The 27,284-nt window shown below is 36.9% G+C and overlaps 1 long non-coding RNA gene across 6 annotated transcripts in view; it reads left to right on the top strand.

Moving 5' to 3' along the window:
• The window catches only part of LOC105107131 (uncharacterized), a 60,831-nt gene extending 39,062 nt beyond the window's left edge, over nt 1-21,769 (top strand). For 5 of the 6 annotated variants that reach the window (XR_010383798.1, XR_010383797.1, XR_004140841.2 and 2 more), the window contains one exon: nt 19,587-21,769. This is a non-coding gene — a long non-coding RNA (uncharacterized LOC105107131). The remainder of the gene's footprint in view (nt 1-19,586) is intronic. The other variant, XR_010383799.1, reaches the window with a different exon arrangement.
• Nucleotides 21,770-27,284: the final 5,515 nt, after the last annotated feature.

Raw genomic sequence — 27,284 nt, 5'->3', positions numbered from 1 at the left:
ACAATTTAGAATATATTATTGTATTAATCCCTTAAACTTCCTGTAGAATAGAAAGACGGTAATACTGATCTCATGAAATGATTAAATGGATTAGCAAAAAACATATAGGTAGTAAGTGTTACAACTTGGATTCAAAGTCACCTTCTACTTTTAAGCCTAGTGTATTATTTTTATTAGGTTCCAATTATTCAAAATATTTCAGAGTATTTATTTTCTTCCTATAAAACAGTAAATGATTTTTTTTTTTTTGACAACCTTAAGCATCTGCCCTCAGTCAGTCAACTGAGTGGTACATGAAGTCAAGTAACCATTTTGGTTAAACTACTTGAACATAATTGACTATTAATCAATTAAGCTTATGGCTTATAGACTCAGTTTTAATAGTGTTAAACTGAGAGACGAAAGAAGTCTGGGATCCAAAAGAATCTCCTTTATCTTCTTGTATAATTCTAGAGAATTTATTTCTGAAATATGGTCTAACTTAGTCATTATAGTTATGGTAACATTTTGAGGAAATTATTTAACTGTGTATTTGTTTATTTGTCCAGTTCTTCATAATACGTAAGTGGTCTGTGTGAAGTAATGCAGAATCCTTCACTGGGTTGCATTAAAAGTTTGATGGCAGAGAGATGGTTTACCATTTTGGGCTGTCCTTGGTTAAGGCTACAATTTATAGTCATCATCATAAGTGTTCTGCAGTCCCACAGTGTAATGACTCAGTGTGACCTCGTGGACAGATTCCTTGGTTACAAGTAAGAGCTGGATCCAGTCTGAACTCTGATACTAGCAAGTTGTGAGAGAGTGTTAGCTTCTCAGTCTATAAAGCACAATTTTTGAAAAATACGGAGTGGAATTTTGTGGTCCAAAGATCATTTTCCACCTCAACTGTTCTTTCATTTTAGAATTGTTTACTTAAGTACAAAATATTGAATTAGTGTAAATATGGCAATTGCTTCCTGTATGTTGTTTAAAAACTTGTAAAACAAATGTTAGTTCCAATCCCTGCAGTGTGAATTTAAGTCCGATAGTAATTAGCTCCTTTGTTTTGTGTTAATTAAAATGTACACTTTCATTGGTAGCAGTAGTATAAAGGACTGCTGATTTGATTTCTTTTCTTTTTTTTTTTTTTTTTTTTTTTTACTAACTTTAACGTATTTCCTTGCAAGAGTAACTATACTGTGGCAAAGTAAAGGCCTAATATTTCAACTTGGGTGTGTGTGAGTAATATGCAACTTTCGATATACCTTGGTAATTTAGAATAAATATATTATATTAGATTTCAATTAATCAAAAAGCAAGTAATGTTGAAAGGTTAATTCAAGTACTAACTTACACTGTGTTCGTTTTAGAAAGACATAGAAACAGCATTAATAATTTAGAAAGTATATTGCTTATGAAACTAAGCACTTTTAAATTGAACTGGTTTTATAGTAGAGTGCTGACCAAGAAGTCATCCTCTTAACACTTCTTCTTAGTGTCTAATACATCTTAGTGTTAAAACATTTTCCAAAAATATTTACTGATTTTATTAATAGGAAAAACTTAATTGCATGTAAATATCAAAAGTGTTTAATTTAGCTTGCAGGATTATTTGTAATTATTTCTAACTGGGTCACTCTTTAGAGAGTTATTATCCATGTAGATGTGATAGAGATTGGGAAGCATTTCAAATCAAAAAGGAAAGTGAATGGAGTTTTATTTCTCCTTTAGCCGGTGGAACATCCTCTCTGAAGGGGATGGAGCTGTCCTAGCTGTCTGTGCTCAGCATTTCTCATTTGGTTGGTTTTCTTTATGAAGAAATCTCATCCTAAATCTCGAATTACGTTTTCAAAGCCGTGTGTGGGAGACTCCTACCCCAGAGATCCCGAACACACGACCCAGAACTCTGACTCAGGACTCTTGACGTCTCTTCTTCATCTCCTTTCAGCTGCTCTTTTCAGGATCCCTCACGCACACACTTCTTCAAGTGCATGCTTTCTTTCACGGTGTGCCTTCTGCTCAGAGCATGTTCCTCCCCTCTAGTCACATGTAAAACAATTTAATGTTACTTTCTTTTGAAAGTTTTCCTGCAATATCCTGACCCCACCTGTCCCTTCCATTTTCTAGCCTGCCCTCCATCCCAGGAGATAACTACTAGATAATTGTTATATTTGTGTTGGAGTCATCCTTAAACTTAAGCTCCATGAGGGTATGGATTTTGTTAAATTTGCCATCATTCAGAATAGTGCTTGATGCTGATTGGATTTTTTAAATGAGTAAGTGTTTGTCTCTTTTCCTTGAGGTTGTGCTCTGTTTTCTGTGGAGATATTTTCTTTTATATACTATGGAGTTGTTAGGCTTGGAGGCTTTAGACAAATACTAGGTGGTTTAACTTTCTGAGTTTACCAGAAGTAAATTTTCCTGGGGGTGTTTAAGATTATGAAATATGTGAACTAGTTGTAAACCTGTATCATGCTCCTATTAAAAACAGAGAGAGAAAAGAAAAACAAAACAATTATTATGAGTCCAGAAACATCACAAATTGCATTGCAGTTCTGAGGAGACAGTTGCCTTATTTCTAATTCTCTTTTTGAAATTCACCAAAGTGAAAATGCACACTTAATACACCCATATGATACTTTGAGTTTACAGATGAAATACTTGCTACAGCATTTATTCTTTTTTCCTCATAGATTTCACACCCTTGCAAAAAATCTAGGGACACGTGCTAAGTCATTTGATTTATTTAACTCTGAATTTCTTTGCTTTAGGATTATAAATCAGACTCTTATTGTCACTTTTAATGCAGAAAGGGTTCTTTTGTGTTCATAATATAGATCAAGATGTGATCTAAGTTGAATGTTGTCAAGGTAACTCCTTTTTAAACTGTGAGAAGAGACTTGGCTGTAGCCCAAAACTAATGGGAGTCATATTTTATAATAAAAAGCAATAAGTTAGTAAGAGACTTTGCTCCGCATTGCAGTCTCCACAAGCACAAATTCTCATCAGTGTTCACAGCTAATGCATTTTTTGCCAAGTCACAAACTCTTTTAAAAAGTCTCTATTTAATATTGTGGAAGACAGAAATTCTGATTTTCCAAGGAAGCAGCAAAAATAGAGATCTTAGTTGGAGGAATAAGATTTAAGATGCCTGACTGTCAAAGGAATCCCATTTTGAAAAGAGACCATCAGAGAGTGGAGTAGTGTGAACATAAAATTGTAACAAATTTTCAAACTGAGCATAAAGGGGTGTCATATTGCCAGTACTTATCCTCTTCCCCACATTTTACAAAGGGATCCTTCAACTGATCACATGGAAAAATATGAAAAGAAGTAATTTACATTGTTCACATCTACTGTTTAATGACTTTGGAGAAATGAGAGCTAATTTCACTTGTGTTTGCAGGTACTGCAGACACTTGTCACACATTGCTCATAGCTCTTGTAAGGCTACTTGTCTGTAACGTAGAATAGATATTGATGTGAAACTATAGCAAAAGTTTCAGGAAAGCTAGTTACTTAAACTGTCAACTTCTGTGACTGCCAGTGTGCCTAAGATATAAATGTAAAATGAAGACCAGTGTGAGCAAATAAGTCAAATGGGGGAAAGCCACTTTAAAAGTACTGATTATGTTAAGTCATCTTCCTAGGAAAGCAAGTCAGCTTTATTTACTACATTTATAAATTTAATGAAAACAAAAGGCTAATTCAATTCACAACTTTTACTTAAGGAAATTCACTTTGTTCTTCCATTTTTATATAGGATGTGAGATTTCCAAGGCTCTTATTTGCTATGAACTTCCCTTCCTAGGTTTTCAAAGAATTTCAGCATTTCAAGGACATTCATGTAGCTTTTTAATCTTTAGTTTTGGATTATGCAGCTCCATTATGTTCACATTGTTATTCCTGTCTTCATGTGTTCCTCCTTCATGGAGGTGTCATAGATGGAGGTGAATAGTATTCTTTGAGGTCATTGTGGCTTTCTTCAAGAAATATCATCAGTGCATTCATAGATGTGATCTTTCTCCTTTGCTCTATGTGCTCTGCAAAATATGTTATGATACAGAAGTCTTTTTATTTTCTCCTTGATTTGTGTGATAGTAATATTCTTTATTTACATGACCAAATTCCAAACGGCAGTTAAGCTGCTTTAGACATTGTAATAAAATCTGTCACTTACCTTGTCTCATTTTGTTCTTCACAAATTGGTTTTTAAGGTGATCAAAGTGTTTTTAATCTGTTTTCCAGGTGAAAACCCTGAGGTTCAGAAAATTTAAGTAAATGGTAAAATCAGGATATTAACATAGGTCTTGTAACTCTAGTGGGCTTTTCCGCCTCACAAAGTTAGCTCAAATTACTTTAAAGACATAGTCACCAACTTTTCTTAGGATCATGAACTTAATAGCTAAAGTATCTCTAAGTGTTAATAAGAGTAATAAGGATGAGTCCTCAAGAGAGAAAGTTAATTCCTACAAAACTGTGCACATGTGCGTTGTTATTTTTTCTTGTTATAAAAGCCATTGTTCCAAATAAAACATTATGGTAGAAATGAAACTTTATTTTAACTTTTCACCTTACCTTTTCTTGAGCACAACTAGAGATTATATTGAAGAAAACGTTGTTTTAGACAAAGAGTCTTTTATTTGTAATCTGATAAGAGACACACAGTTTCATCCACTGACAGTCTGTTACTGGGATGCATAACGTCACTGTCCTAGTCCTAGGCTGTTATAGTCAGTGTCTTACTTAGGTCATTTCTATTGGAATTAGTTGCTTATATTACTTAGTAATTTAAAATTACTTAATTTTTATATTCTATAATTCTTTAGGCTGTTTTAAATTGACCACTTCTGTTCTTTAAATCAGCACCTATTGTTAAAAACTGGTTTTTTTTTAGAAAAGAATGTTTCTCTTTTTGTTCCTAGGTATTTGATAATTTTGTGAATCACTCCATTTAGATCATTTAGTAAAGTGAAAGAATATCATTCATTTCAATTCTGTGTCTTGATTTAACCTGTCTTAACATGTATTTGTTGTCTTTTAATATCCTCTCTAAAGGATTCCTCTACCAGAAAAAGCTGAGAACTGTTGAATTTCCATGTCCAACCTAGAAACTGTCCTGACCTGCAGATTACATAGCCAGTTCCCCACTAATCTCTCTACTTAGATGTCTGAAAGATTACTTAGACTAAGAGACTCATGACCCTTATCTAAACTCTCAAACTAGCCCCTCCTTCAGTTGTTTTCTTTCTTATTCAGTGATAAAATGATGTATCCAGTTTCTGAAGGCAATAATTTCGGAATCAGTCTTCACTCCTCTCTCTTTCTCACTCCTCCTTCAGCTCTATCACCAAATATTATTGATCTAACCCCTTCTTCAGTCTGTCACATTTTTACCACCACTGCTATTGCTGTAGACCAGAGAACCACTGCCTTTTATTCCTGAGACTAGAGATAGAGCATTTTGACCATCCTTCCTAATTTCTATTGCTGTTTACAGTAAGTTCCAAATGCTTCATACAGATAACAAGTATTGTTAAGATATTGTCTCTGCCCATCTCTTGAAGTTCATCTCTCATCCCCCTCTACTTCTACATCTGTGAGTGCTTCAGGTCAGTGGGACATCAGTTGGTTCTACACATGCTTGCTTTTTTCACATTTAGGCATTACAACAGGAAATTGCTTCTTCCAGGAGCTCCTCTTCTTCACCACTACATCTTCACATACATAAGTTTACAACATCCTTTATGTATTAACTAACATGTCACTTCTTTGCTAATCTCCTCAGAGCTGATTAGGTGCCTCAGTAAATGATCTCTCTGCATCGCCTTTTATGACACTCATCAAAATTGTAATTATATGTTTATTGCCTATCTTTCCCTTTAGAATTTAAACTTCATTAGGGCATAGACCATTTTATTTCCTCTGCTGATTTTGTATATCTATCGTAGAACACTGACTGACAAAGACTGAATGCAATGAGCATATGAGTATTTATTGAGGAAGTGAATATCATTTTGATTCTTGATTATTTGCCCACAGTGCTATCCATTTCTGAAACCATCATGCCATTTACTTTGTGGGCAAATATATTTTTTATACATTTATATTCAAGTTCTAGTGCAATATAGAATCTAGCCAGGGCCAAAAACTTTCCTTGACCTTGGGTCAGTTAGGAGCCTTCTTTTGATCCTGTCATTCAGTTAGTGATAAATTTGACTTTGAAGAATTGGGACTGTTCTAAAAAGCAAATTTTATTTCCTTGGTAGCAAGCTTAGATGTTAAAAATTATTTGCCAAATATTATTAAAATTCATGAAATTAAATTGGACAGAAAATATATATCTAAAACCTAAAGATTTCAGAAATCAAATCACAAATTTTAAACCTCATAAATTGAGGTCACATCTACATAGCCCACACTGATTCCACTTAGTGTTTTTAATTTTTTTTAAATAAATGACAGTAGATATATAAGTAAGACTTTTATATCCAGAACAAGTCAGAAATTATTACATTTGAAAGATTTAGTTGCATTCCTTGGAGTTTTTCATCTTGTGTGAATTAAATGAAAATGTACATTTTCATATTATGAAACTATTTTGTGTTATTTTCTGTGATTTTATCAAGTATATCCTGAATTCTAATCTTCATTCTGTCATAAAGTTACATTTTAAAAATCTACTAATTATAAGTCATCTTGAGACCTTTACTTGCCACATAATGTTCAGAAAGGAGCATGCCATTGACCATTTCCTTTCAAAAATGAGTGTGCCATTGCATCATAAACTGCAGAGCACACACAGCGAATTGTAACTCACAACCACTCTGACTCTGACAAAGCTGGTGGCCCTGGGAGAGGGAAATTCTTCACCAAATTCATGTTTATACCATACTAATTTAAAAGAGTGACAGTGACTAGGGAACTCTCAATTTCAAAATACTAATGGGTTTTCTTAGATGATGAATATTTTTAAATTATTAAAATTATTATTTAAAATTATTAAAATAGAAATGAATCAATATGACAGAGCTTTCTAACTTTCCCCAGTATCCATTCTCACACTAACTCTCTTTCCGCACTTGTTCTGTAGGGTCCATGGAAGTCCAGGTGGAGGGTACACTTCTCAGCTTTCTTGTCTGTTTCCACATGACTGAGTTCTCACTAATGCAGAATAAGCAGCAGTCATAAAGACAAGTCTCATGCCAGTTTCTTAAGGCAACACTGCTTCCTCTCTGTTTCTTATCTTCTTTCTTGGGGTTGATAGAGTAAGTTAGCTACAAACTTGTAGATGGGACAATAGGATGCCAAAGTAAAAAGTCAGAAGAAACCTGGGTCCTTAGAACATATATGGACAAGGTGATCCACATAAATTGGGACTGAAACATGCAGAGAAATACAATTTGAAGGGATACCTATATTTTATATCTTTTTCATAATCATTTTTGATTTACTAAATAATCAAATTAAAACAAATGCATATGGATATGTACATATGCATACCTGTGTATATATAAAAATATGCTGGCTCATAGCTTAGATAATGGGTTTTGTGTTAAATTAAGGGTAGAAGAAATTCTTGTATTTGTAAAAAGGTGATACAATTAGGCAAGGGATTATCAAGGAAGGTAGATGTGATTCTTTTTCAAACTAATTAGTTTTTCTTTCTTTTCTTTTTTTCTTTTTTTTTTTTTTTTTTTTTTTGAGTAAAGGTACATTTATTCAGAGAGTTACATTGAAAGGCAAGAGAAAGGCCACGAGGTGTGGGGGTTGGGCTCTCAGAATAAAAGTAGATACACACTCCATAGACAGAGCGTGGTCTGTCTCCAAAGAGGGAGAGTGGCCGTGGCCTGTTTCCTTTTTTTAATGGAAAGTGCTTCAGTATAGACCCCTTTGTTGTGGGAAACATAAATAGATTAAAAATTACTAACTCTAAAAGTTTGTTGACTGTTCTCTTTTTGTGTAGTGTTATGTAGCCCTCAGAAAAACGATGCCTTTCTCTAAATGTCTAGGCTTGAAGTTATGGTTAATTGCCTGTTAGATTCCAAGTAGAATTTTATTTAAAAGCACGAAGATGATATACATATCTAAGTATGCCTTAATAACATTAACTTGAATTTTAGCTCTAACTTTAGATTTCCAAATAAGCATGAATAAGAAATATTAACCATTATAATGACTTGTTTAAGTTTCTTTCTCTTTATATTTTTGAAAAAAAAATTTGTAGTTGGTGTATGTAAACTTTTGCATAGAACTAACATCATTGATGTTCACAGTAATAGTTACTCAGTTAAATTGTCTTTATCCCAAAATGTTGTATAGCATGTTGGGCTTCCTCCCTTTTAATCATGCTATTGATTATTAATATGTAACTTAAGAGTCCCTGGGCAAGCCACTCATTAGTCATTCCTAGAGCATCACAGTGTCATATACAAAAATGTTGCATTTAGGGGCTTGCTAACTCGGGACTCTTCCTGAGATGCCTTATGTTTACAACTTTAAAAGGCAGAATTTAAATTCTGATTTTATAGAGGCCAGTGTAAGCACAGTGATCTAAATTTGGCTTTCCAAATAAGTATCATTACCAGGAAGCCTGAATGCCCACAAGATAGGCTGATGACAACTTGATTGTGTTCAGATATTTCCCAAATTAGTTGCTGTGTTTGAAAACTTGGCCAAGTGAGATTGACACAAGCTTTTCAGGAAACAGTGAGAAAAACAGAAGGCAGATCAAAAATCTTTGACAGACTTGCTTTAACTTTCTCTCCATGATGTTCTTTGTCTTATATTCTCTCTGTCCTGAAATTGTGACACAAAGGTTATGACAAGCATGTGAAAATAGTGACTTTTTAATGTCTGCTGTGACTTGAGCTCACAGAACAGCACAGGGTGGCTCCAGTAATCACCTTTCTTTCCGTATATTGCAGCCAATCACTTGAGCTGTCCAAAAGTGTATTCCTTCAGTGAAATCAGATCAGTGCATTAATATGCTCCTCTACTTTGAAGCTCATGGTTACTTGTCAAAGTAATATATTGCTTAAACCAACTTTCCCTGAATATAAGAATGCAAATGACTCAATTCTTGAAATTCTGTTGCAGGCTCTTTTCCAACACCCAATTTACACATGCATTGAAATAATGGACACTTTTAACAAATAGAGTTTTCATTTGTTTATATTCATCTGAATAGAATTGAAAAGACAATATTGAAACAGTTTTTTTTTTTTTATGAAGTGGATCTAATAATTAACAACCTCTTTACAATACTAAATTTTGAGTCTTAAAAACTCTATATTCCATTTTGGGACATGATTGCCTTTTTCTTCTACCCTTAGTTGCTTTTTTTTTTTTTTTTTTTTTTTTTTTTTTTCAGTAAGACTGTCATTTTTGTTGGCTCATGTTTGAGCACATACACAAAGGCTGTCCTTGTAGAGCTATAGCTTATTTTGTTTTTCCTTCCCTGAGAAATTGAGAGCAAGACATAATAGTAATACAGACTTTTGAGAACAAGTCTGTCATTGCACACCATGATGGTATTGAATTTAGAAGATAAATGAGAGGAATTTTGGGGAACAACTTAACATTCCTAGAGCAAAACAATTCTTACTTATCTTTGTAGGAAATAGAAGACAGCAAATAAGATGGTATCTTTACCTTCTTTATTTTTGTGTTTTTGACTCTTTACTCTTCTTTCAAAACTATATCATCTGCCTGATAAAGGTATATATACATTTTGATCCTGACTTTTTTTCTGGGATAAAATTTTTGTTCAATATTACTGTTTTTTAACATCTGTATTACTATTAGGAATTTTGATTGTACTAATGTGAAATAGATTAAGAGAACAAATCATTTATCCACATCTTATGTTTCACTCAAATTATAATGAAACAAACTGATAATGTCATGTTTCAATATATAGCTATTAATAAAAGTAATATTTAAGTTTGTTTTACCATGCAGAAAGCATTATCCTAAGTACTTTTTAATATACTATTTCCTTTTATTTTCACAAGAAACACTGACAGGGTTTTATTATTATTACAATTTTGCAGACAAAGAAACTGATTATTTCAGAGATTTAATAATTATATACATATACTCACACATACATATAACTTATATATGTGTGTGTGTATATATATTATATATGTATATATATACATATTATATATAAAGTAACTAGTTAATAGAAGGTTAACATTCTAATATTACAGAACAACCCAGAATTTATAATCACATTTATGCCTGCTTGGCACTCATGTGACTCTTAAGCATTTGAAGACTTTCACTCTCCCTTAAGTATGCTGTATCCTGTAAGTCTGGTAACTACTTATTCCAAGCCAAGAAAATAGAATGGATTGACTTCCATGGTAAATATGCATTAACACTGACTTAATATCTCTGTAAAGTTTTATATTATGACTGAAGATAGCTATCTTCTGAAGAAATGATACATCTTAAGCATATTAAGTTCACACTACCAAAGATCTGTTGAGACACTGATGAGGGAATCAAATAATACATCCACATATTTTGTATTCTGTGAGCCTCCTAATACATCACACATAGTAGAAGGACACAGACACACACACACACACACACACACACACACACACACACACACACTCTCTCTCTCTCTCACTCTCTCTCTCTCTCTCTCTTTTTAAAATACAAAAAACCCAGGGTTCTCAGAGATCAGGTAACTTAGTGCTAACACTTTAACACTTTGATGATAGAGAACCTCAGATTAATATCTTATCCACGAACTGAAATGTTAGCACATTATTTAGTATGGTCTTTAATGGTAATATTTAATTAAAACAGAATTACAGAAGAGTGATGAGCATTTAACTGTTCCTAAAATAATGTGCTTTGCTGTGAATATGAATTGAGTCCCTTTGTCCTTTGTTTAAAAACTATTCCACAAAATGAACATTCACCTTCTATTTGGCAATTTATTGTGTTTTATTTGCATCACACCCACACATAGAAGATCATTCTGTCTTTTTATTTTCTTTAAACCACTGTCATATGCCAATGTTCTGTTGGCTAGCCACCAAAAAATATGTGTGATACACAGAGAATTTCTTAGTCAACCAAAGTTCTGAAGACAGATCTGAATTGAGTGACCTTAAACAAGTCTCTGTTTATCTAATTAGGGAGCTGTGTGAAGATTAAATGAACACAACACACACACACAGACACACATACACACAGTCTTAACCCTGTTCATGGAGCATAATAAGTACTCGGTAAGTGTTAACTATAGTGTTTTTATGGCAGATCTTACATAAAGACTAGATTATCTCTGTGGTTGCTTTCATAATTGAGACAAATTGTTATAATTTGTGCTATTTTCCTATTAACACAAACTATCTCTCAAGTGAAATATGAAACTGAAAATTCTCATTGGGAAATTAAATACATCAAAAAAGAGGGTGTAAACATTAGGTAGTAAGATAAAAAATCAGAATGGCAGAGTTTTAGAGTTACTGTCTAAATTATTTCACAGATCATTCATATTTTTCAGTAAGAAGTTAACTTTAAAATATACACAAGAAAGCACCCTTGCACTGCTGACTTCTAATTGTTTTGGCATCAAAATCTGCCTGCCTTAGTGGACCTGACCCTCAGTATATTTGTCAAAGCATTTGCTATACAGTGACCATGCATCTGTATCCTGGTTAGATGTAAGATTTCCATTGACTTGGAAATATCAAAAAAATCTTATTATATTCCAGCACTTCTGTGATTTCTTAGAACTATTTCTTAGAAACATTGTGCTAAAATTTTGTAACTTCTTATATGTTTGTATTGCTGTAGAGTGTATAAAAATAATTTACATGAATTAACCATATAATCCTGCAGACAGCTCAGAGTAAACTTTATACTCTTTTAAAATTTGATGTAACTAACATTCATTAAGAGGCATGAAGTGATCCTGTGAGGTCTTGGTAACAAGTGTGAGAACAAAGCCTAATACTTTCTGGCTTTATTCTCTGCGCATCTTATCTATATCTTGCTGCTTCCTAAAAAGACCTAGAATGTAAATGGGATGCCCAGCAGCCACTTAGAAGTTCAGAATGTTTTAAAGACAAAGACAGGGGCTTTGATTTATGAGTCAGTTCTTTGCTGGTTCTTTATTGGAATTTTCAATGATCCCTGTTCTGTTGTCCTGTGACATATACCAGGAGAACTCTCAGTTCGGTTAGCCAGATGGTGCGGCCAGGAGACAGAGGGAAGACCCAAGTAGATGAAGTGTGGAGCTAGAGGCAGGCATGTGATTAGAATGCAAAGCCTCCATTCTCCATCCATGTTTCTGATGCTGGGTTACTCTCTCCAGATGTTTTGGCAACTCTCAGTTGCCAAAAAGTCTGCATAGAAATAATATTCATTTGTGCTTGCAGCATTCACTAATTACCCTACATTTTCTCTGAATATCAAATACATGCTCAAGTGAGATGAGATATAAAAGCAGCAGGCAATGCAATCCAACTACCCAAGGAATAATGCCAGTTTACAGTGTAGCAACCAAATGGCTGAACCTCAGTGCCTCATATACATGTATTTCTAGTTGCATCTGTTTTGGAGTTTGGTTTGATCATCACCTTTAAAGAACCTAATGAATTGCTTGAAACAACACTTGACTTATTAAAATTTTACATGTGTTTGTACTTTGAACATAAATCTCATCCATCTTACTCTGAATGTCTCCATTGTAACAATCCTTCCTTGACTTGTTCTGTGATCCCTTGTACGTGACCTCATATTTAATCACTCACACATTCCTCCTTTTTCTATTTCCATATCCTGTTTCCTCCTCTCTATAATTCTAGCTAGCTTAACATTTATTCCTTAAATGACAGCATGCCTCAGCGTATTTTTCATTGTTTACTGATTCATTTATCCAGCTGAGCTACAGGGTGTCAGTAAACTGACTGCAAGATGACACATGTAATGCTGGCAGGCAAGGCATGGGAAAAGTCAAGGGATTATGGGTGGGCATTCTAGATTGTTCAGTTGAGGAGACTTGTGTTACTCAATCAGTACCCTTTGCTTTAAAATTGCTCCTGAATTTATACACAGTGACACTTTCCAGAGCCATATATTTCCATCTGTGCTTATAATTGCAATTTTGATTTTTTATTTGGATTATAAACCTATCCCAGCTGGGTTTTCTTGTGTGGCTTCATTCTCAATGGTTGAAATGAGATCGATTTAGTATTATAACAATATTGCAGCTTAAAAATTTTTTGCATTCTACTTTAGGGTAGATGGCTTCATTTACATTTTTAAAATAAGGTATTAGAGGGTATTGATTATAAGTTGCCATGCAGTGCAGGCTAATTTCATTTGGTTCCATAGACTGCAAATCTCAGCCTTTCCTCAGCAGATAGTTTAAGTTTACTAAGAGGATAGCCTGTTACAATTACTGCCATTCAGCTTCATCTCTAACAATACACTTCTTCGCTCAGTAACTCTTTTCTGGGCCCCTTCTCAGTGCCGGACTCTCTGCCAGCTGCTGAGCACGTGCAGGTGTCCTGGATACCCTGGAGCCAGTGACAACTTGGTTTATGGATCAGTAGCTCAATAGTAGCTAGTGCCATTTTCCAAACAGTCCATTTCTTCCAGGAGTGTGTCAGAATTTCACCTCCTGTCTCTCTCATCCTTGTCTGGTGTGAGACCAGTTTGGTCCAGTAAGTTGAAGTACAAGTGTCACCTCAGGTTGCTTTTTTGTTGTGAGACTAGGCAGTATCTCCTTCTCCCTGCTGCTGAACCAGCAATGCTCTTAAGTAGGTAGGGGCTGTGTCATCAGCCTGGTTCTTAGAGTGAGGACACTGAAAACACAGAGGAGAGTCCACAGTTTATAAATGATAGGAATTTGGTGTGAGAAGAGATGACGTTTTGTTTTTTAAGTTGCTGAGGTATGGAGGAATCTTGGTTACAGCTGTATAATCTTGGTTATCCTGAATGACATAGAAAGAACACTTTCAAATTGAACTGCAAACTTCATTTCAAAGTTTCCTCATGGTGACTGGAAGACATTGTCTTTCTCTCTCCCCCGCTATATGTGTGTGTGTGTGTGTGTGTGTGTGTGTGTGTGTGTGTATAATGTATATAATATATAATATATATTATATGTCAATACAACATGTATAATCATTCTCTCTACCCTGTTTTTTATACATTATGCACTTAATCTTTACCACTTAACACTGTTAATAAATTTCAAGGTAACACGTATTTAGTGAGACCATTGACTTAGGTGAGAATATTATCATTTGTTCCCAGTCCTCCAAAATTATAACCATTTTTCAAATAATTCATAAAATAAACATTTATAAATAAACCAAACACCATTAATTTTCTTATTAGTATATCACTCTCAAGGGAGAATAAATGAATCTTTGAAATACATCTAAAATATTGATCTTGGTGCTTGAGTCCTACTCAAATTCTGAGTCACAATAGAGATAGGCTGTGGTTTCTAGATGTATTTAGATATTTTAAAGTTGGAGGCTTCTTTTCTTTTCCTTATTGAGAAAACCGCTAGTTGCAAAAATGAATATGTGCTCTTCTTGGAACTATTGTGAAAAAAATGTAATGCAAATACCATGAATGGAGAGCCACATGCTCATGTCTGTCCGGCCCCTGCTGGGTACTGTATATGCACTATTTCATTTAAGTCTCAAAATTATCCTGAAAATTGATACTATCCCTCCATTGTTTGACATCCCTCAGCTAATATATAGAAGACCACAGCTCCATGCCATTTCTGACCACAAAAGCTAGCCTCTTTCCACTAGAAGGGCCCAAATAACAATTTGTTATCAAAATAGCATATCTGTCATCTATGTGTCATCTGAATGCACATTTCCAAATTTTTTTTAAGATTTAAGAAGACTAGAAATTTACAAAAGTTTGCTGTCTTCATGATACATTTATTTTATAATTAAAGCATCTGATAAAAAGTCACTGAGCTAATATCAGCAATAGTCTCCAGGAGGTCATGTTAAATCCCTGAGCAGACAAGTGGCACTGTGCGCTGTGCTCCCTGTCAGCCCAGCTACACATGACTACGTGCTACTCCTAAACTCCGTAAATTCAAAAAGGAAACTCAGAGTCCCTTTTTCACACAACACCCAGCCTTCCTTTGCATAAAAGCAAGAGACTCTAGGGAACCTTATACATTAATACCCATGTCAGTAAGGGGAATAAAAGTGATTTGGCTAGAAGCATACAAAATTGGGGACATCTGAAAGATTCGTATTTCTGCCCTATTAACTGAAAAGTGTCCAACTTATTTTCCTTCATGCTGTGAATGAGAGTAACTGCAGTGGAGGCTATTCCTCTAGCTGTCACCAAATAACTTGTCTCGTGGTGTAACCAAGGGATGGGACAGGATGTCATACCTCAAAGTGAAATTAAAGTAAAAATAGGATAAAAATATAAACAAAGGGATGCTTTTATGTACTAGAAAATTTGAAATAGTTGAGTTTTATCCCCAGGCAGCTTTTAAATCAACCTGGTGAATTCTGAATTATTAGTACCATAAATAGTATTTGGCTTAAGTTTTCAATACCCTGACTTAATCGCTGCCAGATCTTTCTGTACTCATGCTGTAGAGTTGTGTATGCTCAAACAGTAAGTGACAAGTGAGTGGGGCCTCTCCCTCCCCATCACTTTTCTGGCCTGAGTAGCATTGCCATTAACTACATGAAACAAATTATAATAGTGAAACAGAAAGTATCCACTCTTTTGTTCAACCTATTTTCTTAGTTTCTTTAAAGTTTCTCTTTTGTGGTAATAATATTTTTTTTAAAAAGTGACATATAAATTTATTTTAATAATTAAGTCAAGAGGTTTTCCATTTTAATGAAACAAAGCTCCCAGAAATGAGACAGTCTAGTCACTTTTCACAGTGTCTTTCTAATGTCACTAATTCCCCTGCACTGTAATGTGGTTTTATGTCATTGACATGCTCATGAGATTTTTATAATGTAAATCCATAGACATGATGTTACAATGTCAAATGAAGTAAGCTGTCAAATCTACGGGGATGTATGTCAATGATGCAAATATTTCTAACCTGTAGAAGTTGCAATATGTTAAGATGATGGTAAATAATACCAGGGGATTTCTGGGGATACTATTTTCTGGAACAAAAACAGTGCAAAAAAGAATGTCAGTACAGTTCTGTTGAGACACTGATCTGATTATCTGATTATCGAAGCTATAAATAAAAGAAAGATTGCTAATGTTTGTGTTCATTCAAGTTATTTTTTTCTATATTTGGGGAATTGATATTTTAATATACCCCATTGCAAAGCACTTAAGAGCATCTTGTATCTTAAAAGGAAAAGTTCTGGTCTCATAACAGTCCAAACCAAAAGGAAGGGAGGTTGTCCTGATTTTAGTATCAAGAAGGCTATATTCTTTTACTCTATGCCTTTTTCCTGAGTCTGATTATTATCTACTAAAGCAAAGATTAATGTTCTCTGCTTCCATGCTTAAATTTTGGGTGTGGTTCAACTTTGGCAAAAAATCTGAGTGTGACATGGTCAAATGTGTTCATAAAACTTCTAAAGTATGATTTTTAAAAATGATGCATGACCTTAATTGAATAAATGGATGAAAGGGGGGGAAAGTCATCCATGATTTAGTTAATTCTTTAACGAATTTATTGCCTTGAATTTAAGTGTATTTAAGATAATGCTGCAAGGAGAATAATTTGACCCTACTGGGTAAAGGCAATTTATTATACACATTTATTTTGGGTGCCATTCATTTAAGTTTCTGCACAAGGATAGAGACCAAAATAAAATATCAAAATTCATGATTTTGAATTATGTGAGCTATTCAGTCGTTTCTGCTGGAGCACCAGACCTAAGGAGTAATTTCCAACAATGACATTAGTAGAGTGATAATGAGTAGCCGAGAGAGCCTGTTCTAGAACACCACTTGAAGAAATAATCGAAATAATATCATAGCTCCTCAGGAGGAAGAGGGACTTACATACACAAACACATGTACTCAAAGTACTTTCAAGCATGTTTTATCTTCTTTTATCATAATATTCTTGTGATAGAGATAAGAGCAAATATTATTCTTTTTTTGCATGGGGAGACATTGTAGTTCCTTCTGATAATGTATTTAAGTATAATCATTTAAAATTTGGATACTTAACATCTAGAATACCCCAGTTTTTACTTATTTCAAAGTAGTTTGAATATGCACCTAAAATGAGACTACTTTTGTTGAATATTCTACTTCCTTCTTTATACTACATTTCTTCACACACCAAATTGGGATTAATTCTAGTTTTTAAATACCCCTATTTATTTTTTTTTATTAAATAAAATTCCACTTCAGGAGGACTGACACTACCAATATCATGACTTACTATAAAGCTACAGTAACCAAGACAGTGTGATATTGGCAAAAGAATAGACAAACAGATTGATGGACAGAATAGGGAACCCAGAAATAGGCCCATATAAATATAATCAATTGATCTTTGACAAAGGAGCAAAGTCAATGCCATAAAGCAGAGATAGTCTTTGCAACAAATGGTACAGAAATGACTGGGCATTCTCATGCAAAAAATGAATACAGACACAGACCTTACACCTTTCACAAAAATTAACTCAGAATCAATCACAAACCTAAATGCAAAATGCAGAACTACAAACTCATAGAAGATAACATAGGAGAAAACCTAGATGACTTTGTGTGTGACAATGACATTTTAGATTCAACAGCAAAGACACAATTCATAAAAAAAAAAAAGGATAATCTGGACTTCATTAAAATCAAAAACTTCTGCCCTGTAAATTATAATATTAAGAGAATGAGAAGAAAAGCCACAGACTGAGAGAAAGTATTTGCAAAAGACACATCTAATAAGGGACTGTTATCCCAAATACGTAAAGAGCTCTTTAAACTCAACAATAACAAACAACTTGATTAAAAACTGGTCAAAGACCTTAATAGACACCTCATTAAAGATACTTGGACAACAAATAAGCACATGATAAAATGTTCCACATCACATGTCCTCAGGGAAATGGAAATTAAAATAACAATGAGATTCCACTACGCATCTATAAGAAAGGCAAAAATCCAAAACACCGACAACACCAAATGCTGACAAGGATGTGGAGCAATAGGAACTTTTCATTCATTGTTGGTGAGAGTTAAAAAATGGCATAACCACTTTGGAAGGCAGTTTGGTAGTTTCTTAGAAAACAAAACATACTCAACACGTGATTGAGCAACTGCACTGTGTATTAGGGTTCTAAAGTGAGAAATAACCAATAGAAGATAGATATAGACACAGATATAGACATGTAAGAGAAAATTTATGATTGGAATTGGCTAACATGTTTTGAACACCAAAAAGATCCAAGATCTAAAGTCTGCAAGCTGGAGAATCAGGAAAACTGAGTGAACTTTCCATAGTTCCATGTCTTTGGGAATGGCCCTCAATTTGTGAGACTAATAATAATCCAGCTTTAGATGAAAAACGTTCTCTTAGAAGTGCCCAAAACCAATTACCTCCTTCCCAATATATACTTTTTATAATGCCACAATTTACAAAGCACACAATTTTTCTTATTTGTATAACTGGTTTAAAGATGAAAATTGTTGTCCAGGTGACTTCTATAAATTATCTAAAATAACTAATCCATTAGTAGTCCCATTGCACCATGTGGATTATTTAAAAACAAATATATCTAGAAATTATTGGAGCTTTTTAAAAAAGCCAAATAGATTTTTTAAGTGTCCTGATGACAAATACAGCCACATCTACAAACCTGAAATCAGACTGTGCAGGAGGGTTACAACACAACACCCAGCTGTTTTTTGTTTGTTTGTTTTTGTTAAAACCTGTGAAAACCAACCAGTTAATTCCATTGTCTGCGATTCCAGCTGCCTGATATGGTGAAGGTGCAAATGCCAGAAGTTAGAACAAGTCACCTATAATCGGATGTCAAAGTAATTTTTTTTTATTGAAGTGTAGTCAGCTTACATTGTCAAAGTAATTTGGCAGGAACCAGGTGAGGCTTTGGTTTCTGAAGTCTACCATGTTTATGTGTGCTAAACATGTTTGCGTGTGTTGACTCCATGAAGTCACTTACATTAACGTGCATGAAAGAGGTTCTGAGACATTTTTCAGATTTTCACAACCGGCTAAAGATTTAAGAGAGGACCTGGGAAATTCTTGTGTGTGTGTGTGTGTGTGTGTGTGTGTGTGTGTGTGTGTATTCAAAATCAGGTGTTAGTCAGCAATGACCCAAAGAAGGTAAAATACTTCATTTAACACTGGTTACTTATGAGGTAAATGTGTGAGCATTATACTTGCAGTGAACTGTGCATTTAATCAGCATTCTGCAATTGAGTCATTATGGTTTCTAAAGAACCAGGCCAGCGAGAACCTAGAGGCTAATAAAATTGTTAGGATTTAGTTTTTGATGGCATGTTAAACGGCTGTGTATAACTTCTCAGTCGAGTGGGGTTTTAGAGCCAGTGGTTGGCTGTATGTGGGAGTACTTCCAGCAGTCATAAAGTGTGGTCTAAAACAAGCCCACTTTCTTAAACAGGTGATTGCTTTGTCTGGGAGAGATTCTGGAGAGTTGCAGAGGTAGTTTCAGAAGTGCTGTGGCTGACAGGAGAAACTGAAGGTATATGGCGCCTTGGGTGGGAGACATCATGGTTCAGCTTGCAGTGGGGAGACTCACGGGTTTACATGACTGTGTCCATGACGTGCTGCGGGACCTCCAGGGAGTTCCTTACACCGTCAGACAAATGGAGTGGGTGGAGCCACTGTTTGTGGGATGTTAACATCTTGACAGGTGAGTGAAGAGAACTAAACAGTTGTCAACACACAGCCCTCCTTTGGCAGGTGAGCAGCTGAGAGATTTGAAAGTGACTTTTCTGAGCTACCTGGCCACTCAGTGCCAGGGTCAGATTGACCCACGTCTCATCTTTGCTCATCGTTAGTCCAGCGCCTTTACAGCCCCGCCCTGCTGTTCTTTTTCTCCCAGAGGCAAAAATACACGTGTCAGAAGGCTTACTTAATCTTTCAGTCTGTTCAAGGACAGACCAAGAGCAATGTGGTGGGAGAAATGGTGAACGGGGAAGACAGCAGCAGGTGGTGAAGGGCTACGATTCCCCCCAGGCTGCGGATCTAAACTGGGATCGCCAGGAGCAGTCAAGATCCAACCCCCCGCATTCCAGGGAACGTGTGCCTTTTGTTGTGAAAAATCACTAATTGGAAATTTGCAGAAAAGAAGGAAAAAAATGAACAAACCCGAAGTGATACATGCAAAAAGTACACAATATAAATGACTAAAATGAAACAGCCAAGTTCAGAGGCTAAAGTTAAGAATAATGAGTTGTATTTAATGTAATGTGACTGTCGTGTCAAGCGGATACTCAGAACAGACCAGAGAATGTGGTGACAAATAACGTATGAATCAAAGCAGAGAACTGTTATAAGTACTTTAATCATGGATTCTCTAGAACCTACTTGAATAAAAATACTTTGAGGCTATTCCCTGTGGAGGTTGTTATAGAAAGTGAATGGGGTTATTTTATCCATATTAAGATGTAAGATTTTCTGTTTATGCCATCACCATTTGATTAGTGCTTAAATTTTATCTGAGAATTAAAAATAAGTATGAGATCATAATAATATAATGCTGCTTTTAAATTGACATCTTAAGAAAAACTTGAGTAACTACAATAAACACAAGGTATTGACAACAATGACTACTTAAGAGAAAATGGTTCCATGGAGTTTTGTTTTTTTTTTAACTTAGAATTTGGTTTTGGGCATGAAAACTCTGCCTTTGTGGTATGTCGCAGAGTCTAGTTACCCCAGATCCCAGTATTAATGCTCATACTGCTTCAGCTTGGTCCGTTCTCAGAAGACTGGGTTGCATTACCAGGGGTGTTTGGTGTTTCCATAAACTGAAATTGTGCACCTGGGTGTGTGTGGAGATGACCGAACGCTGTGCTGACGTTTCCTCTCGGGCACTCGGGATCGAGGAGGAGGGCTCCAATATCTGAAGTGCAAAGTGCAAATGGGTTTCTCCACTTCATGATATGGGGGATGAAATTGAGACCTAGCAGGCAGAGTGAGGCTTCTGTTAAGATATATCTGGAAATTAGTCATGTGTAGGTAAATTATCAGTCACACTTGAGATCAGACATCTTGCTTAATCATTCAAGAAGTACTGGGTGGATGCAAACAAAGGTAACAAAGTGGATTCTGAAACAGGAGTCAGGCGCTGGTACCTTTCATTACTGACGTGATGGGTGGACGAGCATCAAGAACCCAGTCTCAGCTCCCAAGACCCTGGCTTTTAATCCACAAGCTTGGAAAACAGATACCATGTTGTTACGCCTAAAAGGTCCTTCTTTTGTTTACTAATGGATAATATTTGACAAGCTGATTAGAATTTTTAATATATGCCATCTACTTTCAGTAACAAAAGTGACATTTTTGGTATATGATTATATATTCGTATATATGTGTCTGTGCATATATATATGAATTCTCTGTAAAGAGAAAAGACAATGAAAGTCAACTGTTTATCTACTTTATATGTGTTCAACATCTTGTAGTAACCTGTGGTGAAAAAGAATGTGAAAATGAATATATGTATGTTAATGTATGACTGAAGCATTATGCTGGACACCAGAAATTGACACAACATTGTAAACTGACTATACTTCAATAAATATATATATACAAAAATAAATAAAGATTAGAAAAGTCTACTGTTGTCTAATATGTTAATGTTTATTTGCAAAAGGTAATTAATATTAAACAGGATCATTGAATACATTTTAGTAAACATATTTCTTTAATATAAAGCCATTATATGCTAAATAAAATACCCTAAGTGATTGTATTTGTATTCTAAAGAGCATTCAAATTTTATATCTCATTTTTGTCCTTCATTATGAAAATTATACCCGTTATGTGTTAGTTAGTATCTACCTGTCCTGAGTCCCATTTTAGGTGGGCAATCCTAGTGGGAAACAAGCTAGAAATTGTCCCTGCCCTTAAAGGACTCTTATTCTAGAGAAAACATAATATAGTGTTTACTTGTATTTTGTTGTTTGAGTGGCTCCGCTATTTTGTATTTCCCTCCTAAATTTGTTTTTTTTTTTTCTTTGCTGTCTTGCACTTCATTTTAGAACAGCTTCTGGCACATGGCAGGTGCTCAAAATAAATCCGTGTTGAACAGCAGATAAGGTGGGGTGATCATTGAGGGTGCAGTCAGTGCTCTCCGGGGAGAGCGGAGCCCAAAGAACAGGAGTGTCTCCTGGGGTAGATGTGCAACTGAATGTAATGGGGACGATGAGGTCCCTTTTGGAAGATCATGCAGAAAAAAGGGGTTTTAATTCAGAAATTCCTGTTTGAGTCCCAAGTCTGATACCAGATGGTTTCTCATCAGGTTACATCTCAATGCCTTACCGTTCCCATGTGTGAAGGTTCTCTGTTCAAAGGTAAAAAAATCATTGTTAAATATCACTTAGCCAAAGCAAATCCTCAGTACAGCGTAATTTATTCAGCTCTAAAGAAGAATGAAAGTCTGCCATTTGTAGCAACATGCGTGGACCTAGAGAGTGTCATGCTTAGTGAAATAAACCAGACAGGGACAGACAAATACCGTATGATATCACTTATATGTGGAATCTAAGAAGTAATACTAATGGAAGTATACAGAAAACAAACACAGACTCACAGACAGAAAACAAACTAGCGGTTACCAGCGGGGAGATGGAAGGGGGAGGGAAAGGTCAGGGGTGTGGGATTCACAGACACAAACTACTGCGTATGAAATGATGAGCAACAAGGACATATTGTCGGCACAGAGGATTATAGCCCTTATCTTGTGATAACTTTTAATGGAGTGTAATCTGCAAAAATACTGAATCTCCTTGCTGCACACCTGAAACTAATATAATATTGTAAATCAGCTTAATGTCAATATAAACAGCATTTTTAATAGCATTTTATTTTATATGTCTTTCTCAGCAGGTAACTACAACTAGTTTTTGCTAAGTATATCCTAATAATAACCTGGATTCTTGCTATCTTTTAATCCCTAAAATCTGTGTCAAGCCTGATCCTCATGACTCAGTGAAAGCCTGGGTTTTAAGAGCCAATGCCCAGCATACCACCGATTAAGTAAGACACCCACAAAAACATGAAGAAGTCCTCTTTTAATACCAGTAGGTTCTGGAGGTAAAATCATGGAAATAAGAAGAGAATCAATGTCAAGACCCCAAACTTGAATATAAATGCTAACATAATTTGGGAATAAAAGGATAGTATTTTATTTTGTTTTATTTTTGTTACAGAATGTTCTCAAATGAAATCTGAAGAAAGATGGAAAATTAGTAAACTGGATTTAAAAAAACTGGGTAAAACGAGAAAAATAGTTGATCTTAGGGGCTTGGGGGGCGGGTTGGTGGTGGTGGGCTGGGTTGGGGGTACTTCACTGGCTCAGGCAAGCTGAGTGTTTGTTTTTTAGGATTCTGAGGGATGCTTGGGGCCATGCTGGTAACTTGAAATCAGCCCTGTTGTGAGTATTTACATGGTGTAATTGGCACAGTCCACAGAAAAGGATGGTTTCTCTCTCAGAGAGCAGGTCACCCACGGTAACCAGCACACACTGCAGATTTGGGACAGAAATTCAGCCTCTCTGAGGGTCAAACCCTCTTCTGAGAAAATGAGGTAGTAACTGTGTTGTTGCAAGATGTGGGGCATATGTTTCACAGGGAGCAGCGGGCGGAGTGAGCATGCAGGAAATGCTAGTTCTTTTATTGGGAAAACCACAGGGACAAGACCAGGTGAGCTCAGTTCTGCCTCCCTGCAGTGCTGTGTGATGCCACCTGGCCCCGTCACCCTGCAGGTACACAACGAACCTTCACTCCCCAGAGCGCCTTCCCCAGAGATGGTTTCTAATTCCCCACACACTCAAGACTCAAAAGGGCCTATTCATGAGCTGCTCACCCAACACATCCTAACTCTACACGGTTTCTGTTCCAAGCTCTGCCCCACCCGCCTCTCCTGATGTCTATCTGAAACCTTGAGTCCTCCCCGCTCCACTCCAGGAGGCAGCAGATAGTGGTCCAAGAGCCAGGCATGGCCCAGACCGCTTGGTGCTTGGTAAGGTGGGGTAAGGACATGTCATTCTGTCCTTGGTTGACTGGAAATGCACCAGAGACTTGGCCATGGGCACGACCACCCTGTGGAGAAGCAGGGCGAGCATCCATGGACCAAGAGCGACCACTGCTCAGACCGGGGCACTGAGATGGGCCAAGGGGCTCAGACCGGGGCACTGAGACGGGCTGAGGGGCTCAGACCAGGGCACTGAGACGGGCTGAGGGCAGAGGGCAGACTTGCCCTGTATTCTCAAGGCAGAACTGAAAGGACCTGCACTGGATGTGTTGTTGTTTAAGAGAAAAAAATTTAAATGCCTTTTTGAGAGAATTGGTGAATGGTGGTGTCATTAATTAAGACATTAAACATTTAGATGGAAATGGATTTGGGGGGCTGGGAGGGAATCCAGAGCCATGTTTCACGCATGTTAAGCTGGGATGAATGGTCAACTCAGGAGGGGAGCTGGTGAGCAGGCAGCTGATAAATGAATTTGGAATTCAGAGCAGAAAGGAGGGCTAGCGATATAAATTTGGGAACTGTAAGCATATTGTTGATGGTGAGAGGAAACAAAGACAGATTTGGAAGAGATGTGAGGGCAGGACCTGGGCACTGCAGATGTCGGATTGAGAAGAGGAGGCCCAGAGGAGGGAGAGGTCGGTGAGACAGGAAGGCTGCGAGGAGGGTGCGGGTCCCCAGTGCAAATTTCAAGGAGGGACTCACTTTGTCAAAGCCCCTGAGACAGCTTCTGGTGAGTGTTGAGATTTGGCCAAGTCAGATGGGAGACTGTAGTTGCAGAAAACATGATTCAGTGGCTTCCAGAGAGGGCATGGTGAGGAAGGGGAGTCAGGAAGGGGATTCAGGAAGGGGGTAGTCCGCCTTTAACAGAGAACTGAAAGCTTGTTAGGTTGCTGGGTGAATGTCCTTCTTTGTCCCTCCCTTCTTTTTTTCCTTCTGTGGCTTCCGGGAAAAGTCTTTAGAAGAGAGTGTTGGATCACATAACTTTACCCTCTTGCCCTTTTATTCTTTTTTCCTGGAAAATGGACCAATTGCTACTGCCACAGCAGCGGTCCTTTGATCAAGAGGTAACCACTAAGACTGGAGTACCACGCTCAGAGCACACGAGCAGAGAAGCCGACAGATCTTGAATTAACGAATCCACCTTCAGGATGGGATGTGTGCCTTAGCCTGCCTGTCTCTGGGCTTTTTACACACACACACACACACACACACACACACACACACACGTGTGTGCCTTAGCCTGCCTATCTCTGGGCTTTTTACACACACACACACACACACACACATAGCTATTCTTTCAGCCCAGTGTATTTCATTCCTTGCACATAAGCCTAATTATCAGATGTTTCTTAAATATCTGATTTAATCCCAGAAGTGAGATACCAGTTGGGATCCACCCTCCTCCCCCAATTAAAAAAAAATCAAAATCCAAGAAATTTCAAATTTTATTAAGACTGACCTTTGTCGAAAGAAAAAGACAAAGTAAAAGCCAAGCCTTTGCCATGTGTAGACGTGGTTGGTGTGCATTTCTAGTACAGAGCGGGGTTTGTTTTGTTTGTTTTGTCTCTTAGACAGGATTAGTCATAAACTTCATCAGTAAGAAATTGTTTTGGATTTTCTCCAGATCATCATTGTTATCGACCACACAAGTTACAGCAGAGCAAATCATTGTTTGATAAAACTGGGGGAGATTCCTGGGACCCTACAGGCGACTTTAGGGAGACTTACTGAGAAGGAGGAGATTGCGTCTGAGTGGCTCAGGATTTAGCTGAAGCAAGAGCTTCAGTTACTTCATCTCAGAAAGAGTATGTTCCCTTTGAAAATGAAAGGCGTGTATCTGGCCCCTGAACACCCCATCAAGGCCGTGGGGACTTAGCACAGCAGGACGTCCCAGGAGCTCACAGAGTGGCCTTAGAGCCCGCATATCGGTCACCCGATGGAAGGACAGACAATTTAGTCCACCTGAAAGCAGCAAGTCTTGTTTAACGTTGCAGTAGGTTATCGTTATGCATTTGCTCCGCACTGTTCTGCTGTGCATAACTTAGAGAGGTAGGGGCTGCATTTTGGTATTAGTTACCATTATCAATATACTATTTGTCTATTAAATATTCATGCTGTCTGGCTTTTCAAGTGTGCACACATGGCCCACGTGTTAAAATGGCCATGAAGTCCTACTATGAGGCTAGAGAGAAAAGCAGGCTTTTAGAAATGGGCCAGATCATTGCACTGACCCGGGGGGAGAGATTGGGAAGGGCGCTTCTGATCTGTCACCCTCTGAGGACCGGGAGCGAAGGTGTCCATCAGGACCCCCAGACCAGCCGGGCTCTGGGTGTCCAGGGTCTTCATCAATGCTCGTCATATTTTCCAGCACATTACCTGTCAAGGTAAGGTGTGAAGACGGCTCTCTGCCTATTACAGGAGGGCTCCAAGAGCTCTGATTAAGGAGAGCAGATGGCTTCACCCAGGAGAGGATGGTATTCCAGTGAAAGAAGGAAGGCGAGGCCGGCAGAACTTGTAATCAGTGGAGACGCAGCCCCTGCTGCTGGCTCTGGGTGTCTCTCCCTGCTTCACCTGAGCTCTCAGAATCTTAGCGTATGGTCTTTGATAGGCATGAAATTACATCAAAGTCATTTCTAATAACTGTCAGTAGGTTGAGAGCAGCAGTCACTTTTACTGACACCTACGCTGAAGAACTCGGGGAACACTGGTCCCCCAGGAGACATTATTACTGATATTAGTAAATGAGTATCGATGGCGGTTTGCTGAGCACAGCGCATGTACAATGTCCTCATGTCCTCTTCCTTTGGAGGAAGCAGGAGAAAGGAGCCTTTGTTTCGCAGAGATGTGGCCAGCTCCACCACTCAAAACGCCCTGAAGCCACGCTAAGTAAGTGGCCTGCGCTTTCAATTTGGTTACCTTCCTCTGTGAGGAGAAGAAATGTTCTCTCTTCTTCATATATCCTCGATCTTTGAAATGTTATCTGTTGCAGAGGATGTTTGGATGGAAAGGTGACTTTCTTTTACAGCCTCTTCTACGGGAAGGATGGACCTGGAATAGGTGAGTGGTTTTCTAAGGACGCTGGAGAGCAGCCTTGCCC

Source organism: Camelus dromedarius, chromosome 14, assembly GCF_036321535.1.
Source record: "Camelus dromedarius isolate mCamDro1 chromosome 14, mCamDro1.pat, whole genome shotgun sequence".
Lineage (NCBI taxonomy): Eukaryota > Metazoa > Chordata > Mammalia > Artiodactyla > Camelidae > Camelus > Camelus dromedarius.
This window is presented reverse-complemented; position numbering and strand designations above follow the sequence as displayed.